This window comes from Oxyura jamaicensis, chromosome Z (genome assembly GCF_011077185.1).
Source record: "Oxyura jamaicensis isolate SHBP4307 breed ruddy duck chromosome Z, BPBGC_Ojam_1.0, whole genome shotgun sequence".
Lineage (NCBI taxonomy): Eukaryota > Metazoa > Chordata > Aves > Anseriformes > Anatidae > Oxyura > Oxyura jamaicensis.
In genome coordinates this window covers 16,699,877-16,720,908 of record NC_048926.1, presented here as the reverse complement: position 1 = coordinate 16,720,908, position 21,032 = coordinate 16,699,877, and the positions used below count along the sequence as shown (strand labels likewise).

The following is a 21,032-nucleotide window of genomic DNA, read 5'->3' as shown; positions in this document are numbered from 1 at the left end:
GAAATGGACATGCTCTGATGCTACAGTAGCAAGTGGAATATGAAAATTTCAGCGGAAGATTGAAGATTAAAGACAGCAATCTTAAAAAGCATGTAAGTATACGGTAAAATGACATATAACACAGTATACATTCATGACATATACATGACATATAACACATGACATATAACATGTCACATGACATATAACATGACATAACATGACATATAACACATATAACATGACACATAACATATAACATACACATGACATATAACACAGTATACATTCTTGCATACTGAATTATTTTCCATTTTTAGAAATACCTATCCTTCTATCCATCCATTATTCACATTTTGATACAGGGGTCATTACATTAATACTCAAGCATTTTGTAATCTATGGGATTCTTCTGCCAGCATCTAGAAGTAGAGAAGCAGCCTTACCCACATTTTATGGAAAAGCATCTGAAGAAAAGTGCCTGGTCCAAAACTTAATGGTAGTCTACTGCTGAGATGAGTTTCTTCCACGAATTCAACAAACTGGTTGATCAATTTATTCTAGGACTGTTCTTAAATATCCCACCTCAGGGCATTTCAATTTCTTTTTCTGACTGTAAATGTCCAAATTCTTTAAACAATGCTCTTAACAAATGTCAGAGTTCATTTCAACTAGTGATATCACATGATGTAGACTTTTTCTGCTCTTCTTTTTAGCTCTGCTTGGAAACACTCTTCTTAATTAACATTGTAATCTTTTGCTCTGAAATGACTTGTATCTTCTTGAAACATCAAAATGAATTCCTCCTAAAATGATAGTATTTCAGGTATCTTTCCATCTGTATGATTTTTATGTCAAGATTACTATTTAATTGACACAAGTTTAAAATCTGTCACCTTGAGTTTCCCCTCTCCCAATATCATCAGTAAAGCTGGAATGGCTCCACCATTACACCTCAGACCTACTGCATCTCACTGAAGCTTATAAGAGGTAAAGAGCTGTCAAATTACATTATTTGCACATCCAATCTCTCACTTCACCTGCCTGGATGACCATAATAACTGCATCATAGAAGTAATCCTTGCACTTCTGGACTCCAACAACTGGCAAGGGCTTATTCACTTTCTGCTCAGGTGCAATCATTGTCATGTACAATAACAATGTAGAGATGAACTACATCAGAATGCAACAAATGCTGGGGACATCAACTGAGACCCTTCTTTTTGTTCAGAGACTAGTATTTCTATTAAAATGTTGAAAATGTCCACACATGTCTTATGATAGTGTTCATTTATAGGTCCAGATTTAGTCTTTACTAGACAGACAAGCTCTTATTTTCTCTTTCTCTTAGGACAATTTAACCTACACAAATGCTACATACTATGGAGGGAAAAAAATATGGGTCCAAAACCAAAGCAATTATTACTCTCCACAAGCAGATTTTCTCCATTATATAGTGTTTGGATTAAATTTCAGTCAAAAGTTAGAAGGTATTTTTCTTATTGATCTGGCCTGAACTTTCAAATCTAATTATTTCAGGATTTTGACACAATGAATCGTTGTTACATCTTTTGAATATGTCTTGGGAATAAAACAGCTAGATTTATTAACAGATTTATGATAACAGATAGAGAGTGTAAATAAAATAAAATAAAAGTATTCTAACATCAGAAAATAAAAAAGTGTGAAGAAGAATGCTGTTACAATGTCTTTTAGAAAGCCGAGACTCAACAGCAGCATTAAAAAATTTTATTTATTTTTTAGGTAAGAACTGTACACAAAGTCCGAATCATCCACAGAATGGAATGAGATCATGATTAGGGAAGCTGCATTCTTCTACAGTTTTAGCATTTAAATTCAATTTAAATTGAGAGAGTGGTGGCGCATTGGAACAGGATCCCCAGGAAAGTAGTCACTGCATCAAGCCTGTTGGAGTTTAAGAAGCGTTTAGACTGTGCTCTTAGTCACATGGTCTAAAATTTTGGGTAGACCTGTGTGGTGCCAGGAGCTGGACTCAATGATCTTTATCCCTTCCAACTCCGGATATTGTATGATTCTATGATTCTCTGTTTTTTATTCCAGTTTAACAAAGTCAACTAAATTGGGCAAAAAAAAAAAAAAAAAACTTTTTCTACCTTGCTAAAGGTAGAAAAATATAACTATGTGAGCAACAATGGTTACAGATAATATAAGATAATTTTTGCACACTTTTAAAAAATAAGTAAATAAATAAATAATCAATATACAAGATAATAAGGAACAATGGAATTTTTGTATGATATTTTACTTCTTTGCAAAGCTGTAGTGTCCAGAAACACACTGAACAATTTGCACCTTGAGAAAGGGATTTTTAAAGGAGAAAAAGTAAAAACAACTGTAGTCCATGCAATGTAACTGTAGCTTTATTTTTATAAAATTTCCATTTAGAAAGACTTAGGACAAATATATCCTGAATAGCTAAATTAAGACCTGCTAGCACTTCCACCTAGAAGTGCCATACAATCTTATTAAACCATATGAATTTTGTGAACAAGTATAAAACCTCATTCAGTCAAATGTAAAATAAAAGCATTGATTGTCACAGATCAAAATAAATAAGTCTATCTGAAATAAGTAAGAGCAGGCAAATTTGCAGAAGATAAAAATCAAGGTTTTGAAAATTAATATAGAAGAATAATAACCCTTGCTAAAAGGAATATGGAGTTTTAGGTGACATCTTCCACTGAAGTAAATGAAGGATTTACCTGTTAATATTTATTTATATCATTAAAAAAAAAAAAAATGATCCAGTTGCTCATTCTATATTAGGAATAAAGTATCTAAAAAAGAATTAAGTTCACAATGCTTCAGCATTCCAAGATTTTCTATTTAAATGTTATAAAGCTCTTGTAAAACTTAACTACAGCTAGGCTTGGCAGTTTTTAGTCTATGATTTCTTAATGACAGCAGAGCACATAAACCACACACATACGCACACACACACATATATATACACTTTTTTTTTCAGCAAATGGTAAAAAACCATATTTTAATCCATCAAAATTCAACCATCCTCAAAGTGTAAGTGAACATCTGCTTTCATCTAAGAAACATTTTAAACTTCTTGACAGTTACAAGAATTGTAATCCCTAGAGACTAACACTTTTCTTTTCAAAAAAGATTCATATCATAGATGACTTTATGGTAGGAAACTGCAATATGCTGTATGCAATTGTAAGTGAAAACAGAGCAAAGTCATCTCCATAAGCTCACTGTAACTTCAGCATTTGACTCAGTAGAAGATATTAGCTGGAAATAAAAGAATGAAAAAATGTTACTACGTTTTCCATAAAGTCTCTAGGCAGATTATTAGCAGTATTTCCAAGAACCTCACAAAGTAAAGAAAACTAATCTCTTATTATTTTTTTTTGGGGGGGGGAGGGGGATTTTTAACTATAACCTTTGTTTAATAGTGTTCAAAGTCAGCTTTCCAAGTTCCTTGAGATAAATTATTATACAACTTCCAAAAAAAAAAAAAAAATCATCAACAACAAACACACAAAAACTCAAAAACCCTAGGACAATGTGAAATTTTTTCTCTAGCTTTTGAGCCATTTAAAAAATGAAAGTATCTACAGGTTTGATTCTGTTCTCATCTTATCACTTAACCTATATTTTATATTGTATTTTGAAATGGAACAGACCATATGGAAGTCACTATGTTTTAGCTATTAGGAGCTGGGGTGTGGAAACTTCTTCAAGAGGGTGAAGTGGATTGGGAGTGTTTATGTTAGACTACATCAGTTAACCATTGTGTTAAGCACTATACAAACTCCTAATGAAAGGATAAATCTTGTGTACTTGTGAGTGACACAGAGACACACATCAGAAATACTTGGGACACGGTTTATCTTCTGAGCCACTGGAAATTACTTTTAAGCATTTTCTGAAGTTACAGAAATATTACAATTTTGGCCTGTAAAAAGATGAATTCCAATACTTTATTTTTCACCATCCTCAGAAGATAAAATATGATAGATTTGTGTCTATATGTCCCTCTATCATGCAGAACTGCTGAAGAGAAGGACCATGGACTCAAAAAGTTGAGCTGGGCTAGGACAGTTGCCAGACTAATGAAGGCTAGAAACTCATGTTTGCTCATGCAGCTGTCCTACGATATCATATTTCAACTTTTTCCCCTGCTGGGTATGATGTCACTGTCACACCATGACCATCACCAGTTGTTCATGACCAAAATGCTCCTAGGAACCAGGAGCAACTTCTCCATCTGCCAGCATGCTTGCAGAACCCTAATTTATCTTTATTATTACCTTCCAATTATATTTTTTCTGTCCTATGATATATAAGTTTAAACTGCAGCAAGGGTCTATTCCAATGTTACAAACTGAATATTTTCTAATATTTATTCACATGCAATGAGACAGAACCCAAACTCAGAAGCAATGAGTTTAAAGAATATTATTGCTTCATGGGCTAAATATTCACTAGCCAAAATGGTATTCAAACAATTACATTTTTTTTTTCTTTTTATAAATACTCATGAGACAGAAGCCCTAATCCATGAGTTGTTCTCCTCTTAAAGGTGTTCTGTACCTCCTTTTCTCATTGAAATTAATGATAAAAGGGCTTGTTCAAATCCTGCTAGTGTCTTATGTATCTTATGAATAGTGTCAATTTAAATAAGAATTACTGAACACGATTAAGTTCACTTATTTAATACATGCAGTAAATCAGGTCAGTTTTCTCCAGCAGCCCAGGAAATAAAATTACTCTGGACTAGAATATTGAAAATGTTGTGTGTGAAACTTTTTTGTGCCTGTTTAAGTGCATATTATTATCCTTAATAATGATTATAATGATTATCCTTGATACAATGATTTCACTTGAGGTGTATCTATGTATGTATAAATATATTGGAATGTGACTAAGACCAAATGACGTATGATAGTCAAACAAAATACTACCCATCATCTGAGTAGCTGCAATTCAGCTTTACACCTTGTGAATGGTGTTTGGACTTTGACTTTTAAACACTTACCAAACAGCCTTAGTAGTTTAGAATGCTACTTCTTCCAGTTCATTTGTCACCAGTCTCCTCTAGTAATTACTACACACCAGAGCTGCCAAAATAGAACTGGAGCACTTTAGTGCAAAATTTGGTCCAGATAGTCAAAAGAAAAGTTAAACTAAGACTCTGTGCTTTTCTCTGAAGCACCTAAGAACTGTCTACATACTCTGTTTTACTAAATCATCCAAAATTATGGAGTAAAGCATGTCTGTTGTTTAATTTTAACATAAGAAATTTCTTCTCACAGCTAGAATGGATAGGATATATATATAGCGAGATAAGCAGCTGAGCTCAGATTAAAAGCTGTCTTCCAAGTCATTTGATTATATGAGATGGTGTTCTCGCAGCCTGAGATAGTCACCGTCTTTTACCTTAACTAAAATCTAGAGACACTTTTTGCAAGCTAGCAACTTAAGTTGATGATTCTGCACAAGCAGCATGATGGATTTTCTAGGTCTGTCAGAATTCTTTCATTTTACTCCTGTCTTCTTAGGTGTTAGTCATTATGTCATTTCAGACAATCCCCTTGATGATATAGAGAATTATTCTGGTGGGTTTTCTGTCCTTCCACTGCCATATGTTCGGAACAAATTGTTTTACATGGGCAATTGCATCTTACAAAGTAGGAAAATGTACATGTACAAGAGCATTTTTAAAGAAAAATCAGACTATTTCCTCATGAATTTTTCAAACATTATTTTTGTTTACTTATTTCATGTGAAGAAAAAACATCAGAAATCATTCTTCAAATTCTTTTTTCCACTTTGAGTTTGTTAGCCTTATGTCCTATCAGAACTGCAAATGCTGGAATAAGAAAAATTCCTCTCTTTATTTATGTTTGCTTTGACATGAAATACAGGAAGTATAGTTTACTATATTTTGCACAGACATGCAGCTGCTTACTGGACATAGCTATTAATGAAAAATATCCACTGTGCAGATTAAATGACTGAGCCCAAAGTAAGCATAAGTACAGATGATATTCAAATGCAGGTAGGTAGTGTTCGCAATGTCTTAGTTTTAACTATTAAGAGTTAATTTTGTAAACACGATAAGTTGTTTCTCTCCACGTCATTGCAAAAATATGTGGAAGAGCTCTCATATATATATAGTTTCAAATGTCTAGGTGTGATGATTTTCTTGGTCTCTGCATGAACTACTATATTGTATGGCTGAGTCTATCCACAGCTCAAGCAGCATCCATGAGGAAGAAGATATGAAAAGGTGTGATTGTTGGGGTCTGCATGAACACACACCTCAGCAGGAATAAGAAAGAGAAAGAGAGAGAAAGAGAGAAGGAGAGAGAAATTACAACAAATTAAAATGTGTATTAGAATAAGACATCAAAATTAGCCAATAATTAACCAAATGAGCAGCATGTTCCCCAAGCTATAGAAGAGTTTGTCTTCTTCTGAAGAAGGGTGTTCACATTTCACATGCAGTCTGGAAATGGTGATAAACTTCCATCCTCAGTCACCAGCTTTCTGCCCTTTTCTTTCATTCCTCTTTTTACCTCAGTGTTTTATTTAAATAATCCATCATAATAGCAATGTTTTTGAAAATGTTTACCATAATATTAGATAATTTATTTTCCATTTCAAAAGAGTATTTTTTAAGACGGTAGAAACAATTCAACCAGAAGTCTTAAGAAATCTCCAGACATTATTGTCTGTCCATGACTATTTTCCCACCTCCCTGGATTATACCATAATGCAACAACTGTTTTAGAATGAAAGAGACTGTCTTGCTCACTTAACAAGTGTTATTTGAGATTATCTAGTCTTTACTGAAAACTTAATCAAGATTACTTGTGTATCTGGTGCTAATGAAAATTTTTGGAATTGGCTGAAACAAAACTCTATTTGATTTTGTCACTTGAACTGAAAAGGCACATGCAGTAAACCAGAAATTTCATGATGCATGGATTGAATACTATTCAACCTCCTCAGAGAATTTTTTGATTATATAATGCTGTAGTATCCTACATATATATAAAAACTTTCTATAAAAGTAGAAAGTACTATCTGTTTAGAAAAAAAAGTTGTCTTCTCCTCACTGATCCAATACAATCATTGAATTCTTTTGCTGGAATTATGTACTGATATAATTGTATACATAAAGGGATGGCAGTAATGTCAGCATTTGGGAGGCATGTGTAAAAGTACTCCATCACAGACTAATTTTCCAACCACATATGTACTTCAGTACAGGCAGACTCTTCTGATACTGTTGGTAGCCTTAGAACCTCAAGATGCAAAATAACATATTCAGCAATGCAGTGATTTATACAACCCTCACAGATAGATGAGCCATGACAGTGCTTTTTCTTGTTTTGTTTATAAATGTATTTTTACCTAGTGTTGCCCTAACACTAGTAAAAGCTATAAAATGCAAAGGTCTCATAGCACTGTTTATTGCTTACCTACACTAATGTTACCTATACAGCATCTCAGACTCAACAGGAATCAGCTGTGTCAGAGCATAGCGATAACTTGGCCCTCAGCAGTTCCCTGTGGAGCGCCAAGCCATTGATGTACTCCCAATCAATTCCTACACAGTTACAGTTCAGTGAGCTATTTAAAGAAATAGATGTCTGTGTAAAATGAGAGGGATATTCAAAGAGAGCAGACTGGGAAATAAAGAACACAAAGCAAAGCAAAACCTGAAGTACTGGAGATAGACCTGCCATGGAGAGAAGGTGGGTAAAAAGAGGGACAAAACAAACAAATGAACAAACAAACAAATCAACCAGCAAGCAAGACAATAACATTGTGTTTGTAATCCTGAGATAAATGAGATATTCACCAACATTATTTTATCTAATATTTTTTTTCATGTGGAAAAAAAAAAAATGCATATAAATTGTTTAGTATCAGTTCTAACTTCCCTGCTTATGCATATATGCAAAAATGAACTCACCAAACTATACCATGTAGTGAGGAAAGCAATTGGAAGAAACATAAGTTTCAGAAACTCCACACAGACAATTTTTCTGATGAAGATTTATGATACTACTATAAATAAATAAAAAGTGTTCTACTAAGTGTCTACTAAGTGTACTACTATTATAAATAAAAAGTGTTCTGGTGATTACTGAACTTAAATATCAATCAAAGAAATATGAAATGCAAGAAAGAGTCAGATAAAATAGTTTTATATTTTTTGCTTTTTTGTTTCTATTTCAGTATAACTGCAACATGCAGATAACTTCTTGTCTTTGGTCTGTTTTTAGGGTATTTCTTGAACATGATTTACAAACTCAAAATATACATGTCTTAAAAGATATAATACTAGAATTAATTCTATTCTGTTAACACCATTGTCATGGCTGCTTAGAAAAGCAAAGCAAGGCCAGCTTTTTTGTTTGTTTATTGTCAAAATTCGTTGTCTAAAACCAAAGTTATATTCTGTATAGAAAAGAAAAATGGAACCAAGTTTAATTTTTCCTGATATAAGCTGAAATTTAGTTTAATTTATTGACAATATTCATACTATAAGCTTTCCTTCTTCTTTCACTCCCTCCTGAATCTTAAAGTATTTAATTATTTTATTACAGCTTTACAAATCACAACAGTTTAGCAACTTATTTTAATCAAACCAGCAAAGAGAAAAGAATATGAAGATCTGAAGACTGAAATATATATATATATTTAAATGATAATAATAATAATAATTACAAAAAAAATAATTTGCAGCTGAAATGAGCATGTCTTAAATATCCATGAGTTTTTGAACTGTTTTCTTAAATGTTCGAATGGTAACCCTCATAAGTCGTGGCCTTTTCAAAACATTCGGGTTCCAGTTTGAAGAGGTTCTGACAGCATTGCTAAAAGAGTGGATGTGAGTTCAAGGCTGTTAATACTGCTGCTTATGGGAAAAAAGCATTCTCTTCCAGAAATCTGTAGTTTAACAGAACCCATTCTATGTACGCTAAAAATAGAGCCAAAGTTCAACTTAAAGTGCTGTTGCACACTTTACCAAAGCTCTTGACTTCAGAATTTTTTTCTCAACTGGGCTTACAAATCCTGTATCTGTTGACCTTCAGAACATGGTACAAGACCATTTATTCTCTCAGCTTTTTGCTTTTGTGTGTGTCTGAACGAGGTGAGGAAAGAGGAAGGAAGAATCATCTGGGGAAGTCACCGGTGTTTAAGACAGCCAACATGGACAAAAAACACAGCTGAAACAGCTGAAGACAAATAGGAAAAATATAATCGACCAAAATCTATTTGAAATACTACTATTACAAGGTCTATTTTTTTTTTCATCTACAGTGTTTTATAGTAAGTATGTTATAAAAATATTGCCTGTATTTGGAGGGAAGAAGCAAATTTCTATTCCTGATTGCAGATGGGTATTAAAGTCTTTATTTTCCATACTCAGTTTGAATTGTTTTCCAGTAAGTGGAAGGTCTGCGATTCATTTGGAAAAATATTAACCATTACTAATTGATTGATCCAGTATCTTACTAATGTTGTTAGACCTAAAATAATGACTGAAACATTAAGTATTAGTGTCAATAAGGATTTCTTTGCCTAAGTCAAATCCTTTGAAACCTCTAGAGAATATTATTTATCTAATATGTAGCACATCTTAATAATCATGATCTTGAATGTTAATTATCTTTAAAATAAGAGATGAAAAGCACAAATTTACTTCAGGAATACTGCAGGCATACTGTACAAATAAATATAAATAATAATAATAATAAAAAATCTGACGGGTCTTTGAACAGGACCTTTAAGACCACAGACTATATTGTCTTCAGTTTTGTCAGATTATAATTTAGTCCTTCACTGCTCTTATATCTGCTATGAAAATAGAAGCAAAAATGAAATAATGATAATCACAGTAAGTGTATAAAATTTGTGTATATTTTGTTGTGGTGTCCAAAAATATTCTGTCTGATGCAAAAACTGAAGGAGACAAATTTTGTTGTCTTAGATTACAATAAAAATTTTAATTCTTCTCTTTTTACACTTCTTGTCTCCTCAAGTTCTTCCTGGATGCTGTGACTCATGATTCAAAATATAATAAAGTTTTCTACAGGGTAATTCTTTCAAAGAACCTACTTCCTCCTGATTCCACAGTTTTTGGAAGACAACAGAAGATGTCTCACATAGCATTTCACAGACTTAAACTGCACTTTTTAAATATACATATGTATATTACATGTACTTGGTCTTTTGGAGGGCAGCAAGAGGGTATATTAGGAGTTGAAACTGAATTGTTCCAAGACAGCACCATCTATTGAGAAAGCTGTGTTCCTTTAAAGCATATAAACAATTAAGTAAGAAAAAGAGAAGCAACGTGAATTAGTAGCATTGTAGTTCTTTCATTGACATCATAAATGGCTCCTTTGAATGTTTTGATGTTGTTTTGACATAGAAATCTTACTACACATTGACACATTTTCCTATTTGCAGTTGCTTTGTGTAGTATTCTTTGTGTGCCAAATCATGGTAAAAGGTTGACATTATAAAAGCTAAAATTTTGTATCTTCTCTTGCTCCTACCTATCCATATCCATTAGGGCCTGATTCTACAGATGCTTACAAATAAGAACAATTCTGTGTTATTCTTAGAGAATGTCTCACATATGTAAATTTAAGTGACTGGGGATTAAAACCTGAGCTCATATTAATGAAAAAATTAGCTTCCAATTTTTGAGGCCTGGAATCTTCCAAATGTTGTAAATGAATTAGGATTCATTTGACATATAAATTAGCTTTGTAACTAAGAACACTCTAACATGGGAAATACATGCTCTTATCTATATATTGTATGTAACAACACATTTCTGAATTGCTACAGAAGGAATGACAATTTGTCTAAGGCTTGTTATTCAGTTTCCTTGAAATGCTAAAATTTCAGACACAGATTTACCAGTAGCTAATTGGACTGTAGTCCTATTGATCATTTCCACATATTGCCACAAAGCCTGACACATTCATGGCTATACATCACCTGTTTAGATCAGTACTGCATTAGTCCCTATACTCCAATACTTTACTTCAGTATTTATGGTGGAGTGATATTTATAACACTGTGGATTTCCAGCACTTCCTCAGAATACCAGATTTTCAAATCAAATATAATGGAGATACACAAACACTGCCTGGAAATAACCTCTGGAAATCTAACCTCCCCTGTGGAACAAGACTACTGTCAATAGTAGTTCAGGTTACTCATGGTTTTCTCTAGCTGAACTTGAAAACCTTCCAGACAGAGACTCCATTGCCTCCCTAGGTAAAGTTCTTAGTGAAAAAAACAATCAAACAAACAAACAGAAAACAAAAACAAACAAACAAAACAAACAAACAAACAAACAAACAAAAGAACCTCTGTAGCCCTTTCTTCTTACTACTTGCCACTACAAGATCTTATTTCTGTCACTGGGAACTTTGGGTAGCAGTTTCCACTCAGCCTTTTCTTTAGAACATTAAGTCCAACCGCCTAAAACTCTCACTTTACAGGCCCTTAGATATACTGGGAGTCCTCCACTGTATTCCCTCCATTTTCCCCAAACCCTTCTTGATCTGGCAGGCCCAAAACTAGACACAGTATTCAAGGAGTGGCTTCATCAGTACCAAATAGAGTTGTACCTTCAACCTGCTACCTACACTTCTCCTAACATAGCCCAGTATGCAACTTTACTTATTCATGTTACTTGTGGGTGATTATAGTACATATCTCTCTTGTCCTAATAGAGTTGTGGTTGGGGGGGCAAAAAAATGCATAACGATGTCTCTTGAATCCATATTGTAGGCCTCATTTAAATTATTTGATTAACCTACAAACACACACTGGAAAAATGTAAAACATAGTAATTGAAGTTTATTTACAGTTAGTGTTGAATTAATAGAATTATAAAGCTTAAGTCCAGGAGGACTAATAGATCATCTGGAATGACTTCCTGTGTGTCACAGGCTCATAATTTTCACTCAGTGATAATCCTCTGGCCACTGTCATAGAAGTCTCCTTGTTAATGTGCACAAGAAGAGAAAAGCAGATGAGGAAGGAAAAAGAATAAAAGAAGGGGTGTCAATAGGGAAGTGAAGAGAAGCCACACAAAGAGACCGTCAAAATTTCTGCTGACAGGAACTTGAAGAGTTTTTCCTCTTCTGGCTCTCACTTTGAGGAAAGAGGATCCAGCCTACCTCAAAGAAAGGATAAAGAGGCCCATAGAGTCAGAAAACTGAAAAATAGAAACTATGAGTGGGAAGCTCAGCTAAATGTTGAAGAATGGAAAAGGATTACCTATCCTTGTTTGCTGTGATATTAGTGGTTTTTGTTTGTTTGTTTGTTTGTTTGTTTTGTTTTTATTCAGCTGAAGCATAAATTCTAATTATAATGAATATTTGCTTATACCATTGAAAAAGATATGAAAAAATTGTATGTTATTTCATTAAAAATTGCAGCAAGAAACCAAGGTCATAAATTGAGGTTAAATTCTCTAGAGAAGTAATGAGATATGGAGAATTTCTAGAAATAACACCATTTTCTTTGTTCATACTAGAATAACCTTATTTTGTTTCCAGAAAGAGGTGCTTTCCGTCATAGTCATATGGTAGAATGCCCTTGAGAGAAGTCAAGTTATAGAAGTAGAAAGTATCAGGATTGATAGGGAAGACTGATTTAAACTGGAATCAGTTGAATTGCTAATAAAAGTCTACCTAGTTTATAAATATAATTTTACATTCCTGTAAACTGAAAAAACACTTGGCATAAAAGATAGAAAATATTTATATGATGGACCATGAGAGGTGACAAAGTAAATGTCACATTTTTTCCAAAACCACTTTGTGAAATAACTTTTCATCATTATCTTACATTACTAAATATAATATAAACACGTTACCTTATTTAAGGTATGCAGTATTTCAAACCCTACAGCTGCTTTGTTATATTATTAGTTGCTTGAAACCAAATATCATAATGGCTAGGAGCTGCACTGAATATCTAAGACACGCTTACTATCAGAAGACTTTATAAACAATAAACTACAGTAGAAGGTCAAAATTGTAATATTTTCATGTTTTAATTTTGTTAGAACACCTGTATTTCTTTCTTGAAATATTTATTTTGTTCCAAATCGTAGGTATAAACGTATTTACAAGAGCATGTTTAACTGCTCTGTTTATTTACAGATATTCACAACTTTAGGTATGAAATCATAAAATAAGTAGAAGCATTTATTGAATTTCATGCAAAGACTGATCTCCCTGGCTCTTCTAAGAGACTGACAACCCTCACAACCCATCTTGGTACTGCTTTGATTTTCACTGGTATGCAGCTGCCTTTAATAAGTGATCTTGATGCAATATGACAGGTATGAAAGCATGAAGAAAAATGTTCCAATAATGATTTCCTGAAATTTTGATGCTTAGAAAAAGGAAAGAGAGAGACAGGCCTGTGATTCAGTTCTTACACTGGTTGGATGTTTTATCCTGTCACTGCACAACTACAAATAAAAATGCCTAATGACCAGTGTTATATTGCCATTTGAGTGTTGTCCCCTGTTAATGAAGTACTACGCTTTAAAATCAAGAAAATGTTTTAAAATCAAGAAAAACTATTTAGTGATCAAAAAATTGAAAACTTTTTATGCGATACCTTAAAGAGAGAACTGAAGCAACATGCACCCCTTACTCCATGAAATCATGCGTACTTGAGTGTTATCACCACACAAAGAAAAATCAGTAAAGAAATGCAGGTATTCAATCTATTCACTTGTGTATAAATTACAATTTGTAGTGTACATATCTGAGATTTTCACTTTGTATATATGGTTTTATATATACAGAACACATCATTATTTAGGTAAGTTCATATGGTTTCTGCTGAGCTTTCCACACTGCCTTACATATGGGAGCATCCCTTCAAAAGATTTCAATTTCAGTCAAATGCAGAGCATGCCTGCTCAAAGCCTGGCAAACATATATTACCATTTCTAGAGGTGAGTGCTATTAATATAACAGGAAGTAAAACTCCTTCTCAGTCTCTGCATAGTCGTATTCATGACAACTACTTCACTTGACATTACAGATAGAGACAAACAAAAATAGTCATATTAACATTCTAGTATTTCCCTGAAATATTTCTGAAAGCATCACAATAACATGTCAATACATATACAAAATACATGATTGTGTGGGATGCCAGAAAGGTTTTCCTGGCATGAGTACGTAGTGACCTACATAATTCATGAACAGTGAAGAATAGGACCATTATATGTAGCAAAATGAAGACAGCATTGAATACTACCAAACTTCATAATGTGTCTGTATCGAGCTCAGCTTTTCAGAGAATCAAATAGATTTTATCCTAAGCTTAGCAAGTACAAGGTCAACCAGATTATTAAAATGAATATACAATAAATGGATTCATGCCCTGTGCTGAAATTCATACAGAGCTTCACTGGGTTAAGTGTTAGGTCCAGCTGTGTGACAAATGTCAGCATTTGGCCCCTTGCCACAAGACATTTTAGAAACATCTCTATTATTTTTGCAAAGGCTGCCAAGGCAGTCCACAATACAGTGCCAAATGATCCACCTCCTCTTCATGTTGTGCACCAGATGTTGATACTTTTGCAGACACTAAGTATCTTTTATTCCATAAGGGTATGGTATAACAGCAATGTGGCCCTCAGCAATCTTATCTGTTGTACATCTATTTACTCCAGATAATATCTGAAGAATCAAATTTTCTAACTGATTCTCAGACAAGTTGCTGTGTTTTGATGGCTGCAGCTGAATAGTCTGCCTGTATTAAAATGTTAGTAATATGCTATATTATACTACATATATACATAGTCTGGCTATACTTTTGCCTTAATGTATCTTTAGATCATGATAAAATAAAGGTGGTTATCACAGCATGTCTCTGAGGAAAGTGTGAGGATCAACCCTGCCAATTCTGTTGTCACCCGAAAGTGTTGGTCTGCCAACACCTGTGGTCTCAGTCAACAGCAAACTACAAACAGTATTGAATTAATCTGTCTAGAGATTTGAATTGAACATCATTTTACAATGTACAGATTACTGTAACAGGTATATATGTATAGAGACAGCCATGTGCTAAATTAAAGAATGTCAAATTGATAGTGAGGAGGATTTTACACTAACTGTTTTAAACTAAGAGTTTAAGTGCAATGGTCGCAGAGAGAGAGAGACTGGGAGACTTCTACATAAATATGGAAAGATCCTTTACTCTAATTAAGAGCCAATCTAAAAAAAAAAAAAAAAAAAAAAAAAAAAAAAGTGGATTCAGAGGAAGATGCAGAGAGAAACACTAAACAGACCTTAGATCTGCTAGAAAATATGAAAAGAAGGTATGGCTGTGTTAAGAAGTTTTTCTAAGACATTTTGCTAAGACAGGAGCACCATGCAAAGGTTGCTGTTAGGCTTCTCAAAAAGAAAACATCCAGTCAGCTGGCTGATGGAAAAAGGACTTTCTGATCTAAGTGATATATGATTACCTTTTACCTTCATTTATGTCTTTTATAATATTTTTTGACTTTGTCATCATGAATATGACAAATAAATAGTTTTATATGCTCAGTTTTTGTTAACTGGAATTCAAGATAACAGAACAACAGTAACCAGCCATCATTCCTTGACTTAAAAGCAGCAAATTTCAAGTTCTTGTGTGCCTGAGACACTGTAGCAACTTTCCCAGCTTTTCTGCCTATCCACTCTGAGGAATTAAGCCCCTCTTTGAGATGCATGGGCCAGGTACAATACCAAGTTCATTAGACAAAAGGCAGAAATGTCTTTAAATGACTTTTGGTGAAATGAAAGGTTCTCTGGCATGATGTATGATATTTGGATACAAGACTGAACTGCAAGAAAGATAGAAAGAATGTCATAGGAACAGTGTTTGTGATTTTTTTTTCTGCTATTTCTATGCAAAGCATGTTTTGTTTTCTTATAATCTAACTGAGGTTGGTTCAAAAGCTTCAGAAATCAATGGAGCGTTTTCCCCCGACTGTAGCATACTTGGAATCCATATCATCAAAAGTCAAAAAAGGCATGGAGCAAAGTTGGAGAGACACTTATCTTCACAAACAAGATCTGAAGAAGCAAAAATAGAATTTAATCCAATGTTCTACTACTCAATGATCCAGAGTTAAATTATGTTTGATGGAAGTTATATCTTCTGGATCTAAAGACATAAAAACATGGAGGCCTTGCCATGACAATTGGTGAAAGTTCACTTTGAATTTGTCTAAATTAACATTCATCTACTAGACAGTTCTCACAATGTTCCAGGAAGATCAGCAATTCTTCATCAGCTATGTCAGAACCACCTTTAAGAAATAAGCCTTTTATACCTGTATTTTAGAAATATAGGTCTTTTTTCATAGGTACTTGAACAAGGTATATACTTCAGATCTTTGGATATAAGAGTTGCTAGCCTGTAAATCTACTACACTTCTCAAGCAAAATGACAGCTAAGTACAATCTTTAGATGTAAAAAATCTTTAAAGAATCTTTAGATGAAAAAAATAAATAAATAAATAAAATAGTTCTCTATTAATAAATAAAATACCTGGCCCTGAACAGTAAGTGGTATCTTCTACTTGTTAACAAAATGTGCTGTTATCACTCAGCTTCACAGAGATGATTTTTTGTAGTGATGGGGTCAGAAGATCCAACATTCCAAAGCTGATACATCTGTGGAAGCCTTCCAAGCTTTCATACAAAACATGTTCAACAAGCCTTCTAACATGATCACAAGACTATTTTCTTTCTGTCCCTAACTTGTTTTGGTTATTACCAGAGCAGGTGTTTTGTAACAATTAGAGGTTCTGATGCAACCTTATCCCAGACAGGTAAGCAAACAGAGCAAGTACACTATTAATTCATAGAGGATATTTTCTCTCTTAGAAGGACCATCTGGTAACGCAAAGGAAAATGTAGCTGAATGCTTCATATTTTTCTCTGAATAGAGTGACAGAATTAGTGCACCCCCCCTGGAAGTATTAGTATTATATTAAGTGTTTTTTCTGTACCTTTGTTTCTTTTGTGGGTCTGGAAGAGCACTTTGACATTTCACCATATGCACAGTGTATTATGTATCATGGAACCAGTGGATATTACTGAAGGGTTTTAGCTGGTTTTGTTTTTCAAAAAAATATAGTTTTACAGATGCTAGTTCCTTTTGCACAGATTTACCAATATGATCCTTTATTCTCATTTTGTCTTGGAACAAAACCTTAATTTCATATCTCAGTGCAAATTAATTCTTAAGCGTCACTAGCCTAGAAAGCCCTCTGGGGCCAGCTATTTACAACAGTGCCATTTTACAAGCACTGCAATCATGGATATATCACTAGATAAACTGGTAGCTATAAGAAAATTAAATATTTTTTTCTCTTTACTTTTACATTTTGCACAAATATTGCCTCATGTTTCTTTGTTTCTACACGTTATCATTGCAGAACTGATTATTTAATTGATTGATTGTTCTAATTCATAGCAATCCTTTTATTCACAATAAGCTGCACTTTCTTATTAAGAACAGTGAAACAGAAGTCTAAAAAAAGAAATTCAGGCTGGAATTTTGTGATTCCTGGAATAATGCTATATGTATTTGAGGGGTTTATTTTGGGGTAGGTGCTAAAACTCAAATCACTGAAACCTGGCTGAAGGGGACCTTGAGTAAACATCTGGTCCCACATCCTGTCTAAAGCAGTCAACACTGAATTCAGATCAGGTTGCTTAGGGCTTTGTCTAGTCTGGTCTTGAAAACCTCAGTGATGGATATTTCCCAGCCACACTGGAGACCTTGCTCCAAGACATAGGATGCCAGGGAATTAATGTGGTCCTCCATGAAGGAGATTCCATTGAATATATGAATTCATCCATTCAGACATCCTTTGCTGTCTTATGAAAATCCTCCTCTCCAGAAGACATACACTTCTATGGTTCTCTGTTACTACATTACTGAATTCTGTAGGGATGATGAGATCCATCACTAAAAATATAAAGATTTTCTCTGCTAATTCTCCATCACAAGTAAAGGAAAAGGTAAATAAATTTTTTGCTTTCCATACAGGAAAGCATTTTTTTTCCATACAGACAATAGTATATATTTATGTTTATAGTTTGCATAAATTAAATATATGATGAGAGTGGATCAGCTGTTCTCTCTCTCTCAAACAGAAAGTGTAAGTTGGATAGAATGGTGAGGATACTGCAGACTGAATTTGAATGGATGTTATCCTCTGTGCCTGATCATCTCAGTCATCCAGATGCTATTGGTGAACTGAGTTTATATATTATTATAGACAGAACACAGTTGAGCTGGAGGCAGTGTGAACAATGAAGAACTTCAGGATCCTACTCTCTAATACATTCCACAGATCACTAGGAAGTAACTGAGAAGTTGGGCCAAAAACCCTACTCATCCTGATCTCCAGCTATAGACAATGGAGAGACATGAACACCACTAGATGATCACATTTGGAAGGTAAGGGCAATTATTGTTCAAAACTAATCATCCCTGTTAAGTGTGATGAATGAATGCTGCAATTGAATCAGATTATCCCTTTTGTCATCAAGTCAATAGTTATCTCCTATGATGCACCAGCAGTGACATGAGTTGAAATGCATCATTATTAAAAAATTATGCACATATATATATGCATATATATATATATATTCAGTAGTAGATGTAACTTTTCAAGAAACTCAGCCTGTAACCCCAGGCTGCAATTTCATCAACACTATGTGCTCAGACAAATATGCAGCTGGTTGTTTTCTTGGAACAAAATGTTTGGCATTGGTTCAGTAAATAAACATGCCAATTTTGTTTGTTTTCCAAAATAAAATATGTGTTCTGGTTTTGTTCATGGAGAAAATTGTCAAAATTGAGATTCATCTGCAACAGAAATCAAACAAAAATGATTGTTTTATTTAGACACCTGATGCAGAAAGACTTTAGCCTCATTTTGGAGCACTGTTCTGTTGTAAGCCCCCATCACTGCTATAAATCAGACCAGGGGCTATAACTAGAAAATCTCAGGTTGCGTATATAGAAAAACAAGATTATGCCCAGCAGCCATATATGACCATGTACCCACTTCATCCACAGTATGGCTACATGAAAGAAATAACAACTGGCTGTAGTTATCCAGGCAAGTCTTTTCCTCAAAGACCATCCTTTCTCTGATATATTTCTCTACCCCCTCCACTACATAACTTCCAAACTATACAGCAAAAGCAAGGGTTTAAGGCAGTAGCTCTATTTCACTTAAAACCATAAGTATATATTTTTTTCAGGACATTGGCTTGTAGATCATGCACATTTGAGATTTGATATTATCACAGATCTCAGCATGTCACTTCCCAAATCGACAAAAAGGCCCCTTCTTTGACAAGTAATTGATAAAATAAACATAAGGTGTGTTTATGTGTTTTTTATAAAACCATGTATCTATTTCTCTCCCAGAAAATAAATTAAAATCCTATACAAAACATTATAGTGATTAGCCAGTTTACCCACTGAAGAAAAAGATATCACTAAGCTAATGAATAGAATAGAATAGAATAGAATAGAATAGAATAGAATAGAATAGAATAGAATAGAATAGAATAGAATAGAATACTCCCCTCTGTTTTTTTGTCCTTAATTACCAAAATGGTGCAAAGAAATTTCTTATTCCATCGTAAAGCTAGAGAAGTGTTAAGAAGTAGTCTTTAATATTCTCATAAATATATAATTTTCTCGTGTTGAAATAGGCATTTAAAAGAGGAATATTTGGGGATTTAACTGTAACAAAAAATAAATCTCTCATACTTCATAATAAAGAAAAAAAAAAAAAGACAAAAGGGTCTTGTATTAGAAGCTTCAGTCTACTAAAACCTCTTTCTCTAACTATGATGCACTGCTGGTTTTCTGTATTGTGATCCTCCTGAAAATAGAAACTTTATGTTTAATTGATTTATTTGTAACGATTCTGGCTCAGGGAAGAGACTCTTTGAAGCTGATTGATTACTGCAACAAGCTTAAGATTTCATACCACAACAACCCTTTTTGTACTAATAAACAGTGGGACAATAAAGCTCTGGGGCATGGTGTTTCCCTTCACATTAAAGTGAGGATTTGCAACATAAGTATGTGAGGGACATAGTTTATGTGCTCCCAAGAAGCAGGCATAATGAACTATTTCTTTTAATGGCAGATTATCCGTGTTTCTATTTCCTGGAGTGAAGACCTCGCAAATTGATGTATCTGTCCTCTGAGGTTTTCAGAGAGGCATTATGGCATTTTAAAATATTAATATGAGAGTACATTTAGCTGAAAGTAGCTAGTCTGGTAGTCTCTTGTGGCTGCCATACAGGTCACCAGAGACCTCCTGTCTCTCAAGGCAAATGATTTACTCTAAGTGTATCATTAAGATACACTTTTTTGGAATTTATGATAGTGCTTTCTTACAAAGTTATACCTTTTCTATAAAAATTTAAGCATTTTTATGCTATTTTCTCCCTTCACTCACTGTATCTTAAAAACCTGGTCAGTGTCACAGGCAAATTGAAAGTGCCACCCCCTGCACTGCAGTAGTGGGTCTGTGTTGAACACTGATTAGCCAGGACTGGATGTCACATCTTGTTATAACTTTACATAGCTGAAAAATTTCCTTGGAGATTTGAAAAGAACTGTAATTATTCCTCCAATAGAGAAAGAAAAAGGAAGGAAAGGAAGGAAAGGAAAGAGGCAAGGCAAGGCAAGGCAAGGCAAGACAGGAAGGAAGGCAGGAAGGAAGGCAAGAAAGAAGGCAAGAAAGAAGGCAGGAAGGCAGGAAGGCAGGCAGGCAGGAAGGCAGGCAGGAAGGCAGGCAGGAAGGCAGGCAGGAAGGCAGGCAGGCAGGCAGGCAGGAAGGGAGGCAGGCAGGCAGGCAGGCAGGCAGGCAGAAAGAAGGAAAGAAGGAAAGAAGGAAGGAAGGAAGGAAGGAAGGAAGGAAGGAAGGAAGGAAGGAA

The 21,032-nt window shown here is 34.2% G+C and overlaps 1 long non-coding RNA gene across 1 annotated transcript in view; it reads right to left on the bottom strand.

Annotated features, from left to right (window-relative positions):
* Window positions 1–5,788: 5,788 nt before the first annotated feature.
* The window catches only part of LOC118156603, a 54,525-nt gene continuing 39,281 nt past the window's right edge, over window positions 5,789–21,032 (bottom strand). Inside the window, exon 6 of the long non-coding RNA XR_004746333.1 lies at window positions 5,789–6,287. This is a non-coding gene — a long non-coding RNA (uncharacterized LOC118156603). The remainder of the gene's footprint in view (window positions 6,288–21,032) is intronic.